We start from the raw sequence: 16,068 nt of genomic DNA on the forward strand, positions 1-16,068 counted from the left end.
ATAATTAAAGTTCTCTCTAAGCACACAATGCAACATTTAAATCTGAGCCAAATATGTTTCAAATATTGATGTAGCACCAGATAATATTTGTAAATTAATTTGGAGCAGTTACTTATATACATTTATTTATATAGATTTAGGAGAGAAATGGTATATTAATTTGAAAGTTGAAAATATATTCCTTATAGAGCAAACCTACATGTTTACGCCCAATATGTCTTTAACTGAATCTTGCAAATAAATGGCTCTGATGACATAAGTATTCTCATAACATATTCACATATGAGTCCCAATTTTTTCTTAGTTGTATCCAGCTCTCCACACTATATAGGTCATTGTTTTTGAGACAAGTCTAAAGCAGATAACCAATTCCTGCTATTCTCCCAAGTTGTCTCAATTTTACCTCTCCTTGGAAAAGCTCATTATGATTTATCTGCTAACTCTTTTTAGGCTTAAGCTTCTTAACACTAATTTATTGACTTTCAATTTCTTAAACAGTAGAGTAAAACAAAAACAGTATTTTTAAAATTAGAGTTAAATTTTTAAAATGTATTAAGGAAAAGAAATCAATACTAAATATAAATAACTATTGATAACTCCTATTTATCAATGCAATTGAAACCATGGCAAATTGATATTTAGATGAATTTCATTCCCTCAGTATTCCTGGAGAGACTGCTCTATGTCAGGACTGGATTGAAGGTTGGGGAAGACTTATCAAAGGAGGCCACTGCCCATCCTCCCAGAGCATACACGCATGTGGGGAAAGAAGACATGTGCAGAAATTATTGTAACCCAATTATTAATTTTAAATTTTATTTGTTAGATAATATTTTAAAGCTACCCTTTATTGAGAACTTACTGTGTAATGGGAAATAATTATTTTTCATGTATTATATCATTTAATTCTCATGACAACTCTATAAAGTAGGTAATACTCATTTTAACTTATAGATGAGAAATTAAAGCTCAAATAATCTGGATAACATGAAGTTCAATTGGTTAATAAAGCCCATGCTCACAGGGAGCCAGAAATTAATGATTAGAGTTATATTTTTAGACAAACTTTGAAAATCTTAAAACATAACAAAGCCAGGGGTATAAATAATCCTAAAACTGAATTATCAGGTCCCCGATAATTCAAGATATTTCAAATAGCTGACAACCCAAAAGATACTTTTCACTCAAAGTAATTTTTTAGCAAAATGTTTTAGCAAATAAACCCACTGGAAAATATATTTTAAATCTTTTTTTAGAAACAGCAAAAATAAATTTAGATGTAGAAAAAAAATGATAGTTGATTTTGATCTCAGCACAGGATTTATCTTCATAAATAACCCAGGATGATATGTGGATGTGTGGTCAAGAGTGATAAGATTACAGAATAAAAACTAGAAACACAATCACAATAGTGGAGTCTGGGAGTGCTTATTTGAAATTAGATTTGACATATTTGAAACAGCTTTATTATTTTCACATATTTTGAAAGTGAGAACAATGAAGTAGAGCAGAAAAATACTATTGATATGAGAAATTTTAGTTTCTGTGTAATTTCTAATATAGGAAGGAAACTATGCAATCCAACTTTCCTTAAGAAATTACAATTGTTAACATTTGAAGAACTATGCCTCTGTTTCAGCAAAATTTTTCTAAGTAACATAGAATGAGTGTTGTTGAGATCCTGAAAGCTGCTTTCATATATTGTGAGAACAGATCACTTACATACAGAATGGTCCATGGCCTGAGCTTATATCCATCTTGTTTGCACAGAGGCCAGAAATGAGAGGGTATAGTTGAGAGACTGCTGAACACAATATGAACTTAGAGCTCCCTGCACAAATGCCCTGCACAAGTGTGAAAAAAAATCAGAGTGGATTCCAATTGGAAGATGGCTCAAAAATTCTATAATCAAGGAGTGACATCAGAGGAAAGGTAGTGTGAAAGATCCCCTTGGCCTCTCCACCTGAAATTACAAGTTAAGCAACTATAATACAACAAAGAAATCCCTGTTCAATACAAAGGCATGCCTGAGAGAACTGTGCATTGAAACATCTAAAGATGGGCAACCAGGAATAAACAGGGAGATGAGAAGGGAGGAAAGCTCTGACAACCTGCAGATGCAGCTCTGCACCTGGGAGCTCGCCAGTTGGGCTGGAGAGGAGAGGAAGCCAGCAGTAGCAGGCACTTCCTTTGGCCAGGAGGACCAGAAGGCTGGGGGAGAGGGGGCAGTCCAGCAAGGTGAGTGGTGAGCAGAGCAATGACTGAGCCAGCAGACAACTGACAGAGCACGGATTTCTGCTGTGTGGCTCTCCACTGTTGGACGGTGGTGTTTCAGACAAAGAAATAGAACTACAGAGGCCTACTGCCACTTGCACTCCCAAAACTTGCCTCCTGTTGTCCTTGGAGTGGGGTCAAGCTGCACATTATCTGTAGACCAAGAGCTATTGCAGTAGAACTGCTGTTTCCCTCTGTGACTGATTCCCAGGTGGGGTGCTTGGGGTGGGACTCCACAAAGGTCTGGGTCACCATTATGGTGAGAGCAAAACAAATCCCAGCCCCAACCAGCACAGCTGTACTGTCTTATGGAAGCCCTTGAGATCAAAACTGGGAGATGACAAAGGTAAAAAATCTTGCAATTTAGCGCCATCCACTGGAAAATAGTAGAAAGACCTCTTCAGAGGAAGCTATGACGTGCGCTGACCACCAGGGGGCAGCACGGGACATGGCGGACATTGACAATGTGGTAATTGCAGGTGGCAGCAGTGGAGGAGCTGCCAGCCCCAATGGTCTCTGACGAGAGTGGGACCACCACGGGATAGTGGAGCAGGTAAGTGGGTGCAAGCGGGGGCCCAATCACGAGTGGGGGCCCAATTGCCCTGCCGATCGCCCTGCAGATACTATACTAATCGGCATGGCAGGGGCCTGGCCCCGATTGATCACTCCAAAGGCGGGATGGTGGAGCAGGTGAGGGGACAGCGCCAGGCCAAGGTGGGGTGCCAGGTGGGGTTACAGGGCTGCAAGGCTGGGGGTGCAAGCTGGGGGCATGAGCTGAGGCCTGATCTCCACAGGCCACCCTAAGTGACCCCACCAGTCCACAAATTTGTGCACTGGGCCTCTAGTATCAGAATAATAGGCATTCTGGAAGAGGAAGACAGGGTGCAAGGAATGGAGAGTTTATTCAAACAAATGGTGGCTGAGAATGTTGCAAACCTATGGAAAGAACTAGATCCTCAAATTCAAGAAGCAAACAGAACACCTAGTTACCTCAATCCAAAGAGGCCCTCTCCAAGGCACTTTGTATTAAAACTGTACAAAATTAATGACAAAGAAAAAAATTCTTAAAGCAGCCAGGGAAAAGAATGAAGTGACCTACAAAGGAAAACCCATTAGAATTTCATCTGAATTCTGACCAGAAATGCTACAAGCAAGAGAATGGAACCAAATAGTCACAGTCTGAAAAAGAGAAATTCCCAGCTATGAATAATATATCCAGCAAAATGATCCTTTAAATAGGAAGGAGAACCTGGCTGGTGTGGCTCAGTGGATTGAGCATTGTCCCATGAACTAAGAGATCCTGGGTTCTATTCACACTCAGGGCACATGTCTGGGGTTACTGGCTCAATCCCCAGTGGGGGGTGTGAAGGAGGCAGCCAATCAATGATTCTCTCTCATCATTGATGTTTCTATCTCTCTCCTTCTCTCTTTCTCTCTATCTAAAAATCAGTAAAAAAAATGTATATTTTAAAAATATGAAGGAGAAATACATTCCCAGATATATAGAAGCTGAGGGATTTTATCACCAGAAAACCTCCATTGCAGGAAATACACAGGGAGTTATTCTACCTGAAACAAAGCACATAAGATCACAAACTACAAGTAAGATCACCAAAAAAAATTTACAGCATAAACAGGGATAATTTGTGACAACAAAAACATTAAAGGGGAGGAGATAAAGGTCTGAACTGGCAAATGAAGACCAGATGGACTCAAAAGAAAAAAAAAAAAACTACTGTGTGTGTATGTATATATATATATATATATATATATATATATATATATATATATATATATATTAGTATATATGCAACTTTATATTTTATAAAGCTAATGTAACCAAACACAAAAATCCCTAAACCAGAACCATAGCTTTAAAAAAGAGGAAACAGGAGAAACCAAGATGGCGGCATGGGTAAACACCTGAACTTGCTGCCTCGCACAACCAATTCAAAACTACAACTAAAAGACAAAACAGACATCATCCAGAACTACAGGAAGGCTGGCTAAGTGGAAATTCTACAACTAGAAGGGAAGAGAAAAGCACACTGAGACTCAGAGGAGCTGCGAAAGTAAAGTCCAGAGTTATGGAGGCGTGCGCATGTGCGCGCGGAGAGGGCTGGCAACTGAGTACGTGGCTGGCTTTTTCAATCATCAGGGAGACACAAGCTACCGACTGCTCTGAACTCCAGTTTTGGGCGAGACCCTGGGGACCCAGACTCATACGGGGAGAAAATGGACTGTCTGGCAGCTGTCAGAACTCGAGGGCAGCTTTCTCTCAGAGGTGCTTGCAGCAATTACCGCGGGACACTGAGACCCAGGGGCCTCTTAGGGCAGAGCTGATGGGAAGCCATTACTGTATGCTCTGCTCTGAGACTCCGCCCCATCCAAGCTGTGCACAGAGGCTTTTGCATATGAATGGCCTGGTCCTTTGAAAACTAAACTTACCTAACAAACTTCAGCTGAGTCAGAGAGACCCAGAACATCCAAAAGAAGGCCCAAGGCCCCACAGCAGCTTGCATTGCTTCACAGTTGGGCCTCATCTGGGAACCTCCAAAACCCAAACAAAGAAGAGGAATCTGCAGATCTCTCCATAGCTCCTGCTGGGTGGCCTCAGGCAGAGGCTAAATTAGCACCTCCTTGGAGATCCAAGAGCCAGTGTACCCAGGGGTCAGAGTAGGACCATCCAGATTACGACTCCTCAGATCCATAAAGGACACATTCAGGGGGCTGACTCAGTGAGCACCAAAGCCCCACTGAAGCTAGTCTTGCCTCATAAGGGTGTCTCCAGCACAGAAGTTCTCCCATCGTAGACACAACTGATCCTCACAACCAATTGGCCTGGAGGTTAATTCCTCCCAGTTATACCAACAACAATCAAAGCTTAACTACAACAAGACTGTGCACACAGCCCACAAAGGGGTGCACCAAGAGTGTCCACCTCAGGTAACTGGGGAGGCTGAGCCACTGGGCCCTATAGGACACCCAGCACACAAAGCCACTCTATCAACTCAGGGAAGCAGCCAAAATGCGGAGACAAAGAAACAGGTCACAAATGAAAGAAATGGAGGAAAGCAAATGACTTGATATAGAGTTCAAAACCACAGTTATAAGGTTTTTCAAGAATTTTCTAGAAAAGGCCAATAAATTCAAAGAGACCCTCGAGGATATGAAAAAGGACCAACTAGAAATTAAGCATACACTGACTGAAATAAAGAATATTATACAAAGATCTAACAGCAGACTAGAGGATCACAAGAATCAAGTCAAAAATTTGAAATACAAAGAAGCAAAAAACATCCAACTGGAAAAGAAAAAATAATCCAAAAATATGAAGACAGTGTAAGGAGCCTCTGGGACAACTTCAAGTGTACCAACATCTGAATTATGGGGGTGCCAGAAGAAGAGAGAGAGCAAGATACTGAAAACTTATTTGAAGAAATAATGACAGAAAACTTCCCCCACCTGGTGAAAGAAATAGACTTACATGTCCAGGAAGTGCATTCCAAACAAAAGGAATCCAAAAAAGACCACACCAAGACACATTATAATTAAAATGCCAAGAGCAAAAAACAAAGAGAGAATATTAAAAGCAGCAAGAGAAAAACAGTTAGTTACCTACAAGGGAGTACCCATACGATTGTCAGCTGATTTCTCAACAGAAACTATGCAGGGCAGACGGGAGTGGCAAGAAATATTCAAAGTAATGAATAGCAAGAACCTACAACCAAGATTACTCTACCCAGAAAAGCTATCATTTAGAATTGGAGGTCAGATAAAGAGCTTCACAGATAAGGAAAAGCTAAGGAGTTCATCACTGCCAAACCAGTATTATATGAAATGCTGAATGGTATTCTTTAAGAAGAAGAAAAAGAAGAATAAAGTAAAGATAAAAATTATGAACAACAAAGTGACAACAAATACATATCTATCAACAAGTGAATCTAAAAATCAAGTGAATAAAAAATCTGATGAACAGAATAATCTGGTGAATATAATAGAATCAGGGATATAGAAAGGGAGTGGACTGACAATCCTCGATAGGAAAGGGGTATGGGGGTGCGGGAAGAGACTGGACAAAAATCATACACCTATGGATGAGGACAGTGGGGAGGGAGGGTAAGGGCATGGGGTGGGGTGGGAACCGGGTGGAGGGGAGCTATGGGGGGAAAAAAGAGAACAACTGTAATAATCTGAACAATAAAGATTTTTAAAAAATAAATAAATAAAAATAAAAAAGAGGAAACAGAGGAAAGAAGTATGGAATACCACCAAACAAAAACAACAGACAGAAACACAAAGGAAAAGAACTAATGGAGGCACAGAGCTACCTGTGAAAACAAAAGATAAAATGGCTATAGGAAATCCTCATACATTAAAGATTACCCTAAATGTAAATGGTCTGAATTCACCAATAAAGAGGGACAGAGTGGATCAAAAAACAAAAGTCAACCATATGCTGCATACAAAAGATAGATCTAGGCTTCGAAGACAAAGGTAGATTCAAAGTAAAAGGGTGTAAAATGGCTCTTCAAGCAAATAACATCCACAGAAAAGCAAGTGTAGCCATACTTACATCTAAGAAAATATATTTCAAGATAACAAAGGTAACAAGAGACAAAGATGGACATTTTATAATGATAAAGGAAACACTATATCAAGAAAACATATAACTTCTTAATATATATGCACCCAACCAGGGAGCACTGAAATATATAAAATAAATACTCAGAGATCTAAATGGAAAAAAAAAAAAAACAGATCAAAACACAATCATAATTGGAGACCCTAACACTTCATTGACAGCTCCAGACAGATCAACCAAACAGAAAGTCAATCCTATCTAATAATAGAGTAACATGTAAATTACCATCACTCCACTACGCCCACGATTGGGCGGCGGGAGGCTGGGGGGCGGGACTCGGGGTGGCCTATCCGGCCATTGAGAGGCATGGATGCGCTGCCACTGAGGGGGGCTACCTTGCTGTTGAGAAGCGCAGGGGGGGGGGGGAGCCTGTGCCTCTCAACGGCCAGATCCGCAGCCGCTGAGGGGGCCTGCGCGGATACTCAGCTGCACCTCTCAACAGCAGGGTAGCCAGGTGTCCGTGGCAGCCCCCCTCAGCGGCCGTTGAGAGGCGCAGGGGGTGGGAGTCCCGCCTCCTGAGCCTCTCAACAGCAGGGTAGCCCCGCTCAGCGGCCGCGGACCATCAAAAGTGGGGGAGCTGGGTGCCTGTCTGCTCTGGCATCAGGCCTTTCAGAAGCCTCCGCCAAGCCGGAGGCTTCTGAAAGGCCTGGTGCACCAGCTGACAGGCACCCAGCTCCACCGCGAAAAGCGAAAGCATGTAGGGGACCCTACACATGCATGATTCAATCATGCACTGGGCCTCTAGTAATGAAATATCAGTCTTGCCCAGCTGGAGTGGCTCAGTGGTTGAGCGTCAACCTATGAACCAGGAAGTCACAGTCTGATTCCTGGTCAGGGCACATGCCTGGCTTGCAGGCTCGATCCCCAGTGTAGGGCATGCATAAGGCAGACGATCAATGATTCTCTCCCATTGTTGATGTTTCTATCTTTTTGTACCTCTCCCTTCCTCATATATATATATATATATATATATATATATATATATATATATCCTATCCAATAAAGATGGAATATGCAAATTGACCATAACTCCATGACAAAGATGCCAGTGCCCACAACCAATAAGGAGGAAATATGCAAATTGATGCAACAAGGCGAGAGGCAGAAGGCAGCTCCTGGCCGGAGCAAAGGCGATGCCGGCAGCCAGGGTAAGGAAGGCCTATTCTTGCATGAATCTTCGTGCATCAGGCCTCTAGTCCTATCTAATAAAAGAGAAACATGCAAATTGACTGTACCTACGCTATACCCACAAGCCACGCCCACTAGCCAATCATGAGCGAGTATGCAAATTAACCCAACCAAGATGGCAGCAGCCACGGAGCTGAAGTGAGCAGGAGGCTTGGGCTGCCCCTGGTGATGGAGTAAGCCAAGCTTCCCGCCCGCCCTGGCCGGCCCTGGCCTCCACTCAAGGCTACAAAGTTTCAATTATAGAAGATAAATAAATCCCAGATACCTACTTCCAGCCGGCCCCGGCCTCCACTCAAGGAGGCACTGAAAAAAAAAAAGCAAAAAAGGAGGGGCTGGGAGTGTGGGTCGCTGGGGGCCATGGCCAGCTTGCAAACAGCCATCAGCCCCTCACCCAGGCTGGCCAGGCACCCCAGCAGGGACCCCAACCCTGAAGCGGTGTGGCCAGCCTGAAGACAGCCCTCAGCCCCTCACCCAGGCTGGCCAGGCACCCCAGCGGGACCCCCACCCTGATCCGGGACATCCTTCAGGGCAAACCAGCTGGCCCCCACCTGTGTACCAGGCCTCTATCTATACTAATAAAAAGGTAATATGCTAATTAGACTGGGAGATCTTCCAGGAGACCTTCCAGACGATCTTCTGGACAAAGCCATGGTGGCAGAGCTGAGGTAGAGGCAGTTGGAGACCAAGAGGGGAGGGCAGTTGTCAGTGATCAGGCCTGGATGGGATGGCAGTTGTGGGTGATCAGGCTGTTGGGGGGCGGGGCTGTTGGGGGTAATCAGACCAGTAGGGGGGCCAGTTAGGGGCAAGCAGGCCGTCAGTGGGGGTCAGTTGGAGGTGATCAGGACAGTGGGGGGGCAGTTTGGAGTGAGCAGGAGAGCAGGGGGGGCAGTTGGGGGCGAGCAGGCCAGTGGGGAGGGAAGGTGGGGGCGAGCAGGCCAGCAGGAGAGGCAGTTGGGGGTGAGCAGGCCGGCAGTGGAAGCAGTTGAGGGTGAGCACACTGGCACAGGGGGCAGTTGGGGGTGATCAGGCTGGCAGGGGAGCATTTGGGGGTGAGCAGGCCAGCGGCAGGGGCAGTTGGGGGCGAGCAGGCCGGCAGGCAGAGTGGTTAGGGGCAATCAGGCAGGCAGGCAGGTGAGCAGTTAGGAGTCAGCAGTCCTGGACTACGAGTGGAATGTCCGACTGCCGGTTTGGGCCCGATCCCTGTAAACTGGCAATAAGACATCCTTCGAGGGGTCCCAGATTGGAGAGGGTGCAAGCCGGGCTGAGGAACACACCCCCGGGGCACGAATTTAGTGCCACAGGCCACTAGTATATTTATATTAGTGTGTATATATATATATATATATATATATATATATATACACATATATATATATATATACACACACACATATATATATATATATACACACACATACACACACACACACACACATATATATATATATACACTAATATCTTACCTAATAATAGACAAACATGTAAATTGAGTGTACCTCCCCTACGCCCACCAGCCAATCAGGAGCAAGTATTTAAATTAACCCAACAAAGATGGCAGTTAATTTTCATACATAGGCGGGGAGCGAAGACTGAAGACAGTGTAGAAGGAAGCCAGTAGAAGGAAGCCAAGTGCTGCAGAAGGGAGTGAAGCTGCAGAGAGGGGAGGGAGGCAGCGGACATGAGAGGGAGCGAGACAGTGGAGAAGGGAGGGAGCGAGGCAGCAGAGACAGGCTTCACTCCCTTCTCTGCTTCGCTCCGGCCAAAGGAAGCCCTATTCTTGCAGGAATAGGCCCAAGGAAGCCCTATTCTTGCAGGAATCTTCCTGCAATGGACCTCTAGTGTGTGTATATATATGAAATATCAGCCTTAAATGAAACACTAGACCAAATGGACATGATTGACATTTTTCATCCTGGAACACTGGATTATACATTCTTCTCCAGTGCACATGGGACATTCTCAAGATCAGACCACATGTTGGGTCACAAAACTAGCATCACAAATTCAAGAATATTGAAATTATACCCAGTATATTCTCTGACCACGATGCCTTGAAATTAGAAATAAATTGCTAAAAGAAAGTAAACAAACCCACAATGGAGATTAAACAACATACTATCTTCCTCCCTCCCTCCCTCACTCTCTCCCTTCCTTCTATCCCTTTCTTTTTCTTCCTTCCTCCCTTGTTCCCACAGGCCCTCTAAGGTCCTCTTGACAATATATTTATTGACTGCCTGTTATATGCTTGATGCTGACTTTGTTAATTATCTGGGTTTAGACTGGGATCTTAAATTTGAAGATGACAGCAAATAATATTAGGTTGCTAACACCTTGAAAGGGAAAAATATTATGGGTTTATTGAATAAATGCACTCAAGCTAATTAGAAAACTATGAAATGATTTCGATTCAAATAAGTTTAGACTCAAGGTAGCAGAGGGGCAAATTCAATTGAGGGATATAAGAATAGATTGATAGGGCAAAATTAGTGTAGCAAAGTAAATCAACTGTACCCCAGCCTTTGTGGCTCAGTGGTTAAGCGTCAACCTATGAACCAGTAGGCCACAGTTCGATTCCCAGTCAGGGCACATGCCTGGGTTGTGGGCTGGATCCCCGGTGGCATGCAGGAGGCAGCCAATCAATAAATCTCTCTCATAATTGATATATTTTTTATCTCTCTTTCCCTCTCCCTCCCTCTCTGAAATCAATAAAAATATATATATATTTAAAAGTAAATCAACTGTACGAGTATTTGTTAAGCTCCCTCATCCCCAATCATTCTGACCTGTGCCAGGGACTATGAGAGGGAAGAGAAAGTAGAAAAGATGCTTGTGGGGGGCATCTTGAGGTAGATATCACTTTGGAAATGTTGACCAATATACTATGCATAGATTCTCTGGGGATTTCCAGGCCTGTGACTATAAAACAGGCATAACCACTGCAGAGATTTAGCAGTCTCCCAGGAAGGAGTAATTTTCCTGCAGTGAATAACTCAATGTCCAGAAAAGTTTTCCTGACCTCAGCTTTCAAGCAGCTCACCAAGAATGTCCAACTCAGGAGGGTACTGGAGCATAATGCCATACTCCACACCTTATTTATTTGGGGGGATATTTTTCAAAGGGATATTTGAACCAAAAGTGGCCTGTGGTCCCTGGAAACTCTAGGTAGTTGTTTGATATCTTAGAAATCTGTCTGTCATGCTTTGTAGAAAAGTCTGGAAGGGACTAGTTCTGTCTGGAAAACAAAACTAATGGTTATTGATGTGAAAATTTAACTCTGCTTACTCTCTTTCTTTTAATAAAAGCCCCAAGCTCAAAGTAAAACCAATTAAATTTTTTGGCTATCTAGGTATATATCTCTTTAAACCAACTTGCTTTTATTGGTCTAATTCTATTAAATTTGGATTTTGGATGCACAGGGCAGAGTCGCAAAGCTCTGACAAGTATTTTTAAATCCTTGATATTTACTTTTTCCATTCCCACTTTTTTTCAGTGAAGCCTAATGTCTTCCAGCCTTAGGCTTTCATGTCCATATTCATCACTGTAACTCACCCTAGAATATTTACTTATAATGTTCATAAAAATAGCCTGCATGCCAAAAGCTGCTAGCTGCAGGAAAATGATAAAATAGAAAAACATTTAATATGCCAGTGGGAATTCCCATACACGTTAAATCAAAGGTTCTTTCAGAGGGCCCACTGTGACCTTGAAAGGCCTGCAGATTCAAGCCACACAGAACAGCAGGAGAGAACTCCTGCAGAGAAGCCCCTTCATGTCCTCCAGAAAACACAGCCTGAAGGAGGTTTTGGCTTCATTGTCAAGGACCTCAGTGTGTGGAGGCACTGTGTGGCTTTCCCATTGAGGTTCTTATAGTTTCTCACATCTCCATCATGTGACATCTACTCTGCTCCTTTTCCTCCCTAACCACAAGACATAGTCTGTTTCTCTAAAAGGAGCCATGGAGGGTTTCTTTTTTATTTATTTACTAGAGGCCCGGTACACAAAATTTGTGCACTAGAGGGGTGTCCCTCAGCCAGTCTGCACCCTCTCCAATCTGGGACCCTTCGGGGGATGTTCAACAGCCAGTTGTAAGGATCAGGCCTAAACCAGCAGTCAGACATCCCTCTCACAATCCAGGAGTGCTGGCTCCTAACCACTCACCTGCCTGCCTGCCTGATTGTCCCTAACTACTTCTGCCTGCCAGCCTGACTGCCCCCTAACTGCTCCCCTGCTGGCCTGATCACCCCCAACTGCCCTCCCCTGCAGGTCTGGTCACCCCCAACTTTCCTCCCCTGCTGGCCTAATCGCCCACAACAGCCCTCCCCTGCTGGCCATCTTGTGGTGGCCATCTTGTGATAACATGTGGGCGGCCATCTTGTGACAACATGGGGCGGCCATCTTGTGATGACATGATGGCATGAGGGTGCAAGGGCCACATAGGCTTTTATTAGTATAGATTTTTTCCATTTTTACTGAGATATAATTGTGCAAGTGTAAAGTGTGATGTGATATGATACACATCTATATTCCAAAATGATTAACACAAGAAGGTTAACACCTCCTTCACCTCAAAATGTGGAGGGTTTCTAAGGATGATGTGCTAGAGAAGGAACACAACACACAATGTGATGGGAACATCTCCCAGGATAAGTAGTTCTAGATTCCAACCTTGACTCTGCTGCTACATATATTGACCAAGTCATTGCATGTCTCTGAAAATCAGATGTATCCATGGTTTTCAAGAAGTGGTTCCAAGAAGTACCCCTACCTAGGTTAGAGAAAAGGTAACATAGAGTAATAGGGTTTCTAACCACACCTGCCCATTCCCATGTAAATGATCTCTGACTTATCAATTTTATGTTTTGAATTACACATAATATTTAATTCATACAAAAATGTGTCTTACTGCTAAAAGAGTAAAGGTTAACAACCACTGGACCAAAAAAGAAGTACCTAGTCCATATCAACACAATTTGGGGCTCAGTAATATCTCAGACTCCAATTCCCTTCTTCTTGGCATTACCACTAAGAGTTGGTCAAAACTGGTTTGTTACAGCCAGCAGTACTACGGAGCTGTCAGGGCATAAGTGCCAGGACAAGATCCATCCAAGAGGTAAAGTTCAGTGGCACGACACACGGGTGCTACCCTGCTTGTGCAAAGGATGGTGCCATTCCACAAGCAGCAAGATGAGCCAGTTGGCAGAATGCCTGTCTCTCCTTTTGGGTTACTTTCTATAAGAATGGCACCAAGGAATGTTTCCTGACAAACTGCCAAAGATGTTTCTTTGTGTGTTTTGTTTGTTTGTTTGTTTAACTCAAGGTTCAGAATGTCTGGCCTATAGGCCCTATAAGGCCCTTGAAATCATTGGGGCTGACCCTGTCAAGGCAACCACAGGCCTGACTCAAAATTCAATAAATCTAGGAGCTTTTTTTCATAGCAACATAAATTTATATTAAGTGAGCTTTTTTCATAGCAACATAAATTTATATTAAGTGAATGATGTTATAAATATCCAAATGGTCCTCGGCAAAAAAAAAAAAAAAAAAGGTTCCCTTCTTCTGGTTTAACTGAACCAGGTCCCTTCCCAGGATTCAGGAAATCTAAGAGAATTGCACTGAGACACATGTGAGTGACAGGCACTATGATAAAAGAATCAGTTAGCCTCTTACTGTGAGGCTTTGCTATGAGGCCAAGCTTGTCCTGAGATGATCTTTCCCAGATGGCTGCTCAGGACTTTATAAAAACAGAGTCCTAAGAAGTCTACCAAATAAGATCATCCAAATTCCAGTTGTTCCAAAATCCTCACTTTAAATCACACAGAATATTTAAAACCATCCCATCAACAAATCATTTTGCCATTCAATAGCCATCTATCATGCTAGAAGTCCAGCCTAAGTTTTGTCCTTGATTCAATTCCTGTCAACGTGATAACACTGACTCAAAATTCTATTACCAATTCAAACTAAGCATAACAAAAACAGGTTTTGCTGGGTAACACATAATGAACTTTACAATCCAGCTGCTTATAATCCTAACATTAAAAGATAGTTTTCAATATTTTATTGTTTCTTCTTCCATATCTTCTCTATGTGCGCATAGCATTTTTTACAGCAATAAGATCATATAATACATGCAATTCTAAAATCTGCTGTTTTGACTTTAAACAACATAGCCTGAACATTTTCCTATGTTAATTGATATTCTTTTGTAATGTAATTTTAATGACATATAAGGTATATACATTATTCAACTCAGGTCTTATTAATATTAAAAATCCTGAGATAAATTATTTTTATGCCTTTATCCTCATTCTTGCAGTAGGAATTACAGTAACAAAGGGAATGTTTTTAATAAGTGTTAAAGATGTTAAATAAATATTGCCAATGTTTCCTCTGGAAAGATGAACCTGTATTTACGGCACTATTATTTGCTTGTTTTCCTGAACCCTAGCCAATAATGAATATTATTATTATTTTTTAAAATATACTTTATTGATTTTTTACAGAGAGGAGGGGAGAGGGATAGTGAGTTAGAAACATCAATGAGAGAGAAACATAGATCAGCTGCCTCCTGCACACCTCCTACTGGGGATGTGCCTGCAACCAAGGTACATGCCCTTGACTGGAATCCAACCTGGGACCTTTCAGTCCGCAGGCTGACGCTCTATCCACTGAGCCAAACCAGTTAGGGTGAATATTATTCTTTTTAATCTTCATCAACTGCCCTGGCTGGGTGATTCAGTTGGTTAGAGCATTGTTCCATATATCAGAAAGTTACAGGTTTGATTCCAAGTCAGTACACCTACCTAGGTTGGGGGTTTGATCCCTAGTCAGGAAACATACAAGAGGCAGCCGATTGATGTTCCTCTCTCACATGGATGTCTCTCTTTCTCTCTCTCTCTCTCTCTCTCTCTCTCTCTCTCTTTCTCTCTCTCTCTCTCTCAAATAAACATGTCATCAGGTGAGGATTTTAAAAATAATTATTATCAATTGATGGAGGAGGGGTAGTATCTTATTCTTGCTTTTATTTGACACTTTTGGAATTATAGTAAGAGTGAACATTGTGTCAAAAATGCGTTAATCATCTGTATTTCTTCTCTTGGCAGTCTCCACTAATGTCATTTGCCATTTTCTTTTTGTTGTACTCATCTATTTACTGATTTCTAAGAGCTCATTATATATTAAGGATCTTGATTTTTAATGTAATATGATGCAACATATTTTTTTCCAGTGTCTACTCTTTAAAAAGTTGTTTAGGCCATTTATGCTAAAAATGATAAAAACTACTGACCTTTTTAAAAATTGTATCTAATTTTGGTATTATTCTTAGAAAATACTTCCTCACCCCCAAGATTATATAAATATTGCTTTTTTCTTCAAATATTGGTGTTGTTTTCATTTCATTAATCAGGAATTTATATTAAAATAAGATATCAGATAGACTTCTGTCCTCTAAACCAAATATTCACTCTACTGACAAATATTTTCAGTTCTTCTTTCCCAGCCTTTGTTGTATCTAGCTCTTCTGCATAAACTGGCAACATTAATTGGTCTGCTCTTCAAAATAAGGCTGGATATTAAACTTGTCAAATGACTGAGAAGCTCAGAGCAATTAAAAATGGTAAGTCCCCTTATAATCTTGTAATTAAAAAGTAAATAAAATTTATTAATTTTACCAATTGCAATAATAGTTTACAGTGTCGAAACTAAATTATGATTAACTAAGTTCAAAGTGTCACTTTTGGTTATTAAGAAGCAGGGCTCCTTTAACTAGGGCTTTCTTCTCAGATCTTTATATCATTTCTTCCTAAGCCCTCCAGAAGCAGTAACACTACCACTGCCTGTGAACCTTTTTTCAAAGTGAACCATGTGGTTACAACAACTTCATCCCTTGTCACCATTTCAGTTCCATCCTTCAAACTGCTGTGAAAGTCTTATTTTTCTCCAGAAGGCTTTAACAGATT

The 16,068-nt window shown here is 42.0% G+C and overlaps 1 pseudogene across 1 annotated transcript in view; it reads left to right on the forward strand.

The window, feature by feature from the left end:
* The first annotated feature begins 2,722 nt into the window (after positions 1-2,722).
* The window catches only part of LOC307104072 (ER lumen protein-retaining receptor 2-like), a 56,033-nt pseudogene continuing 42,687 nt past the window's right edge, over positions 2,723-16,068 (forward strand). The window contains exon 1 of the transcript in view: positions 2,723-2,786. The product of the transcript in view is annotated as an ER lumen protein-retaining receptor 2-like (transcript). The remainder of the gene's footprint in view (positions 2,787-16,068) is intronic.

Source organism: Cnephaeus nilssonii, assembly GCF_951640355.1.
Source record: "Cnephaeus nilssonii genome assembly, chromosome: 8".
Lineage (NCBI taxonomy): Eukaryota > Metazoa > Chordata > Mammalia > Chiroptera > Vespertilionidae > Cnephaeus > Cnephaeus nilssonii.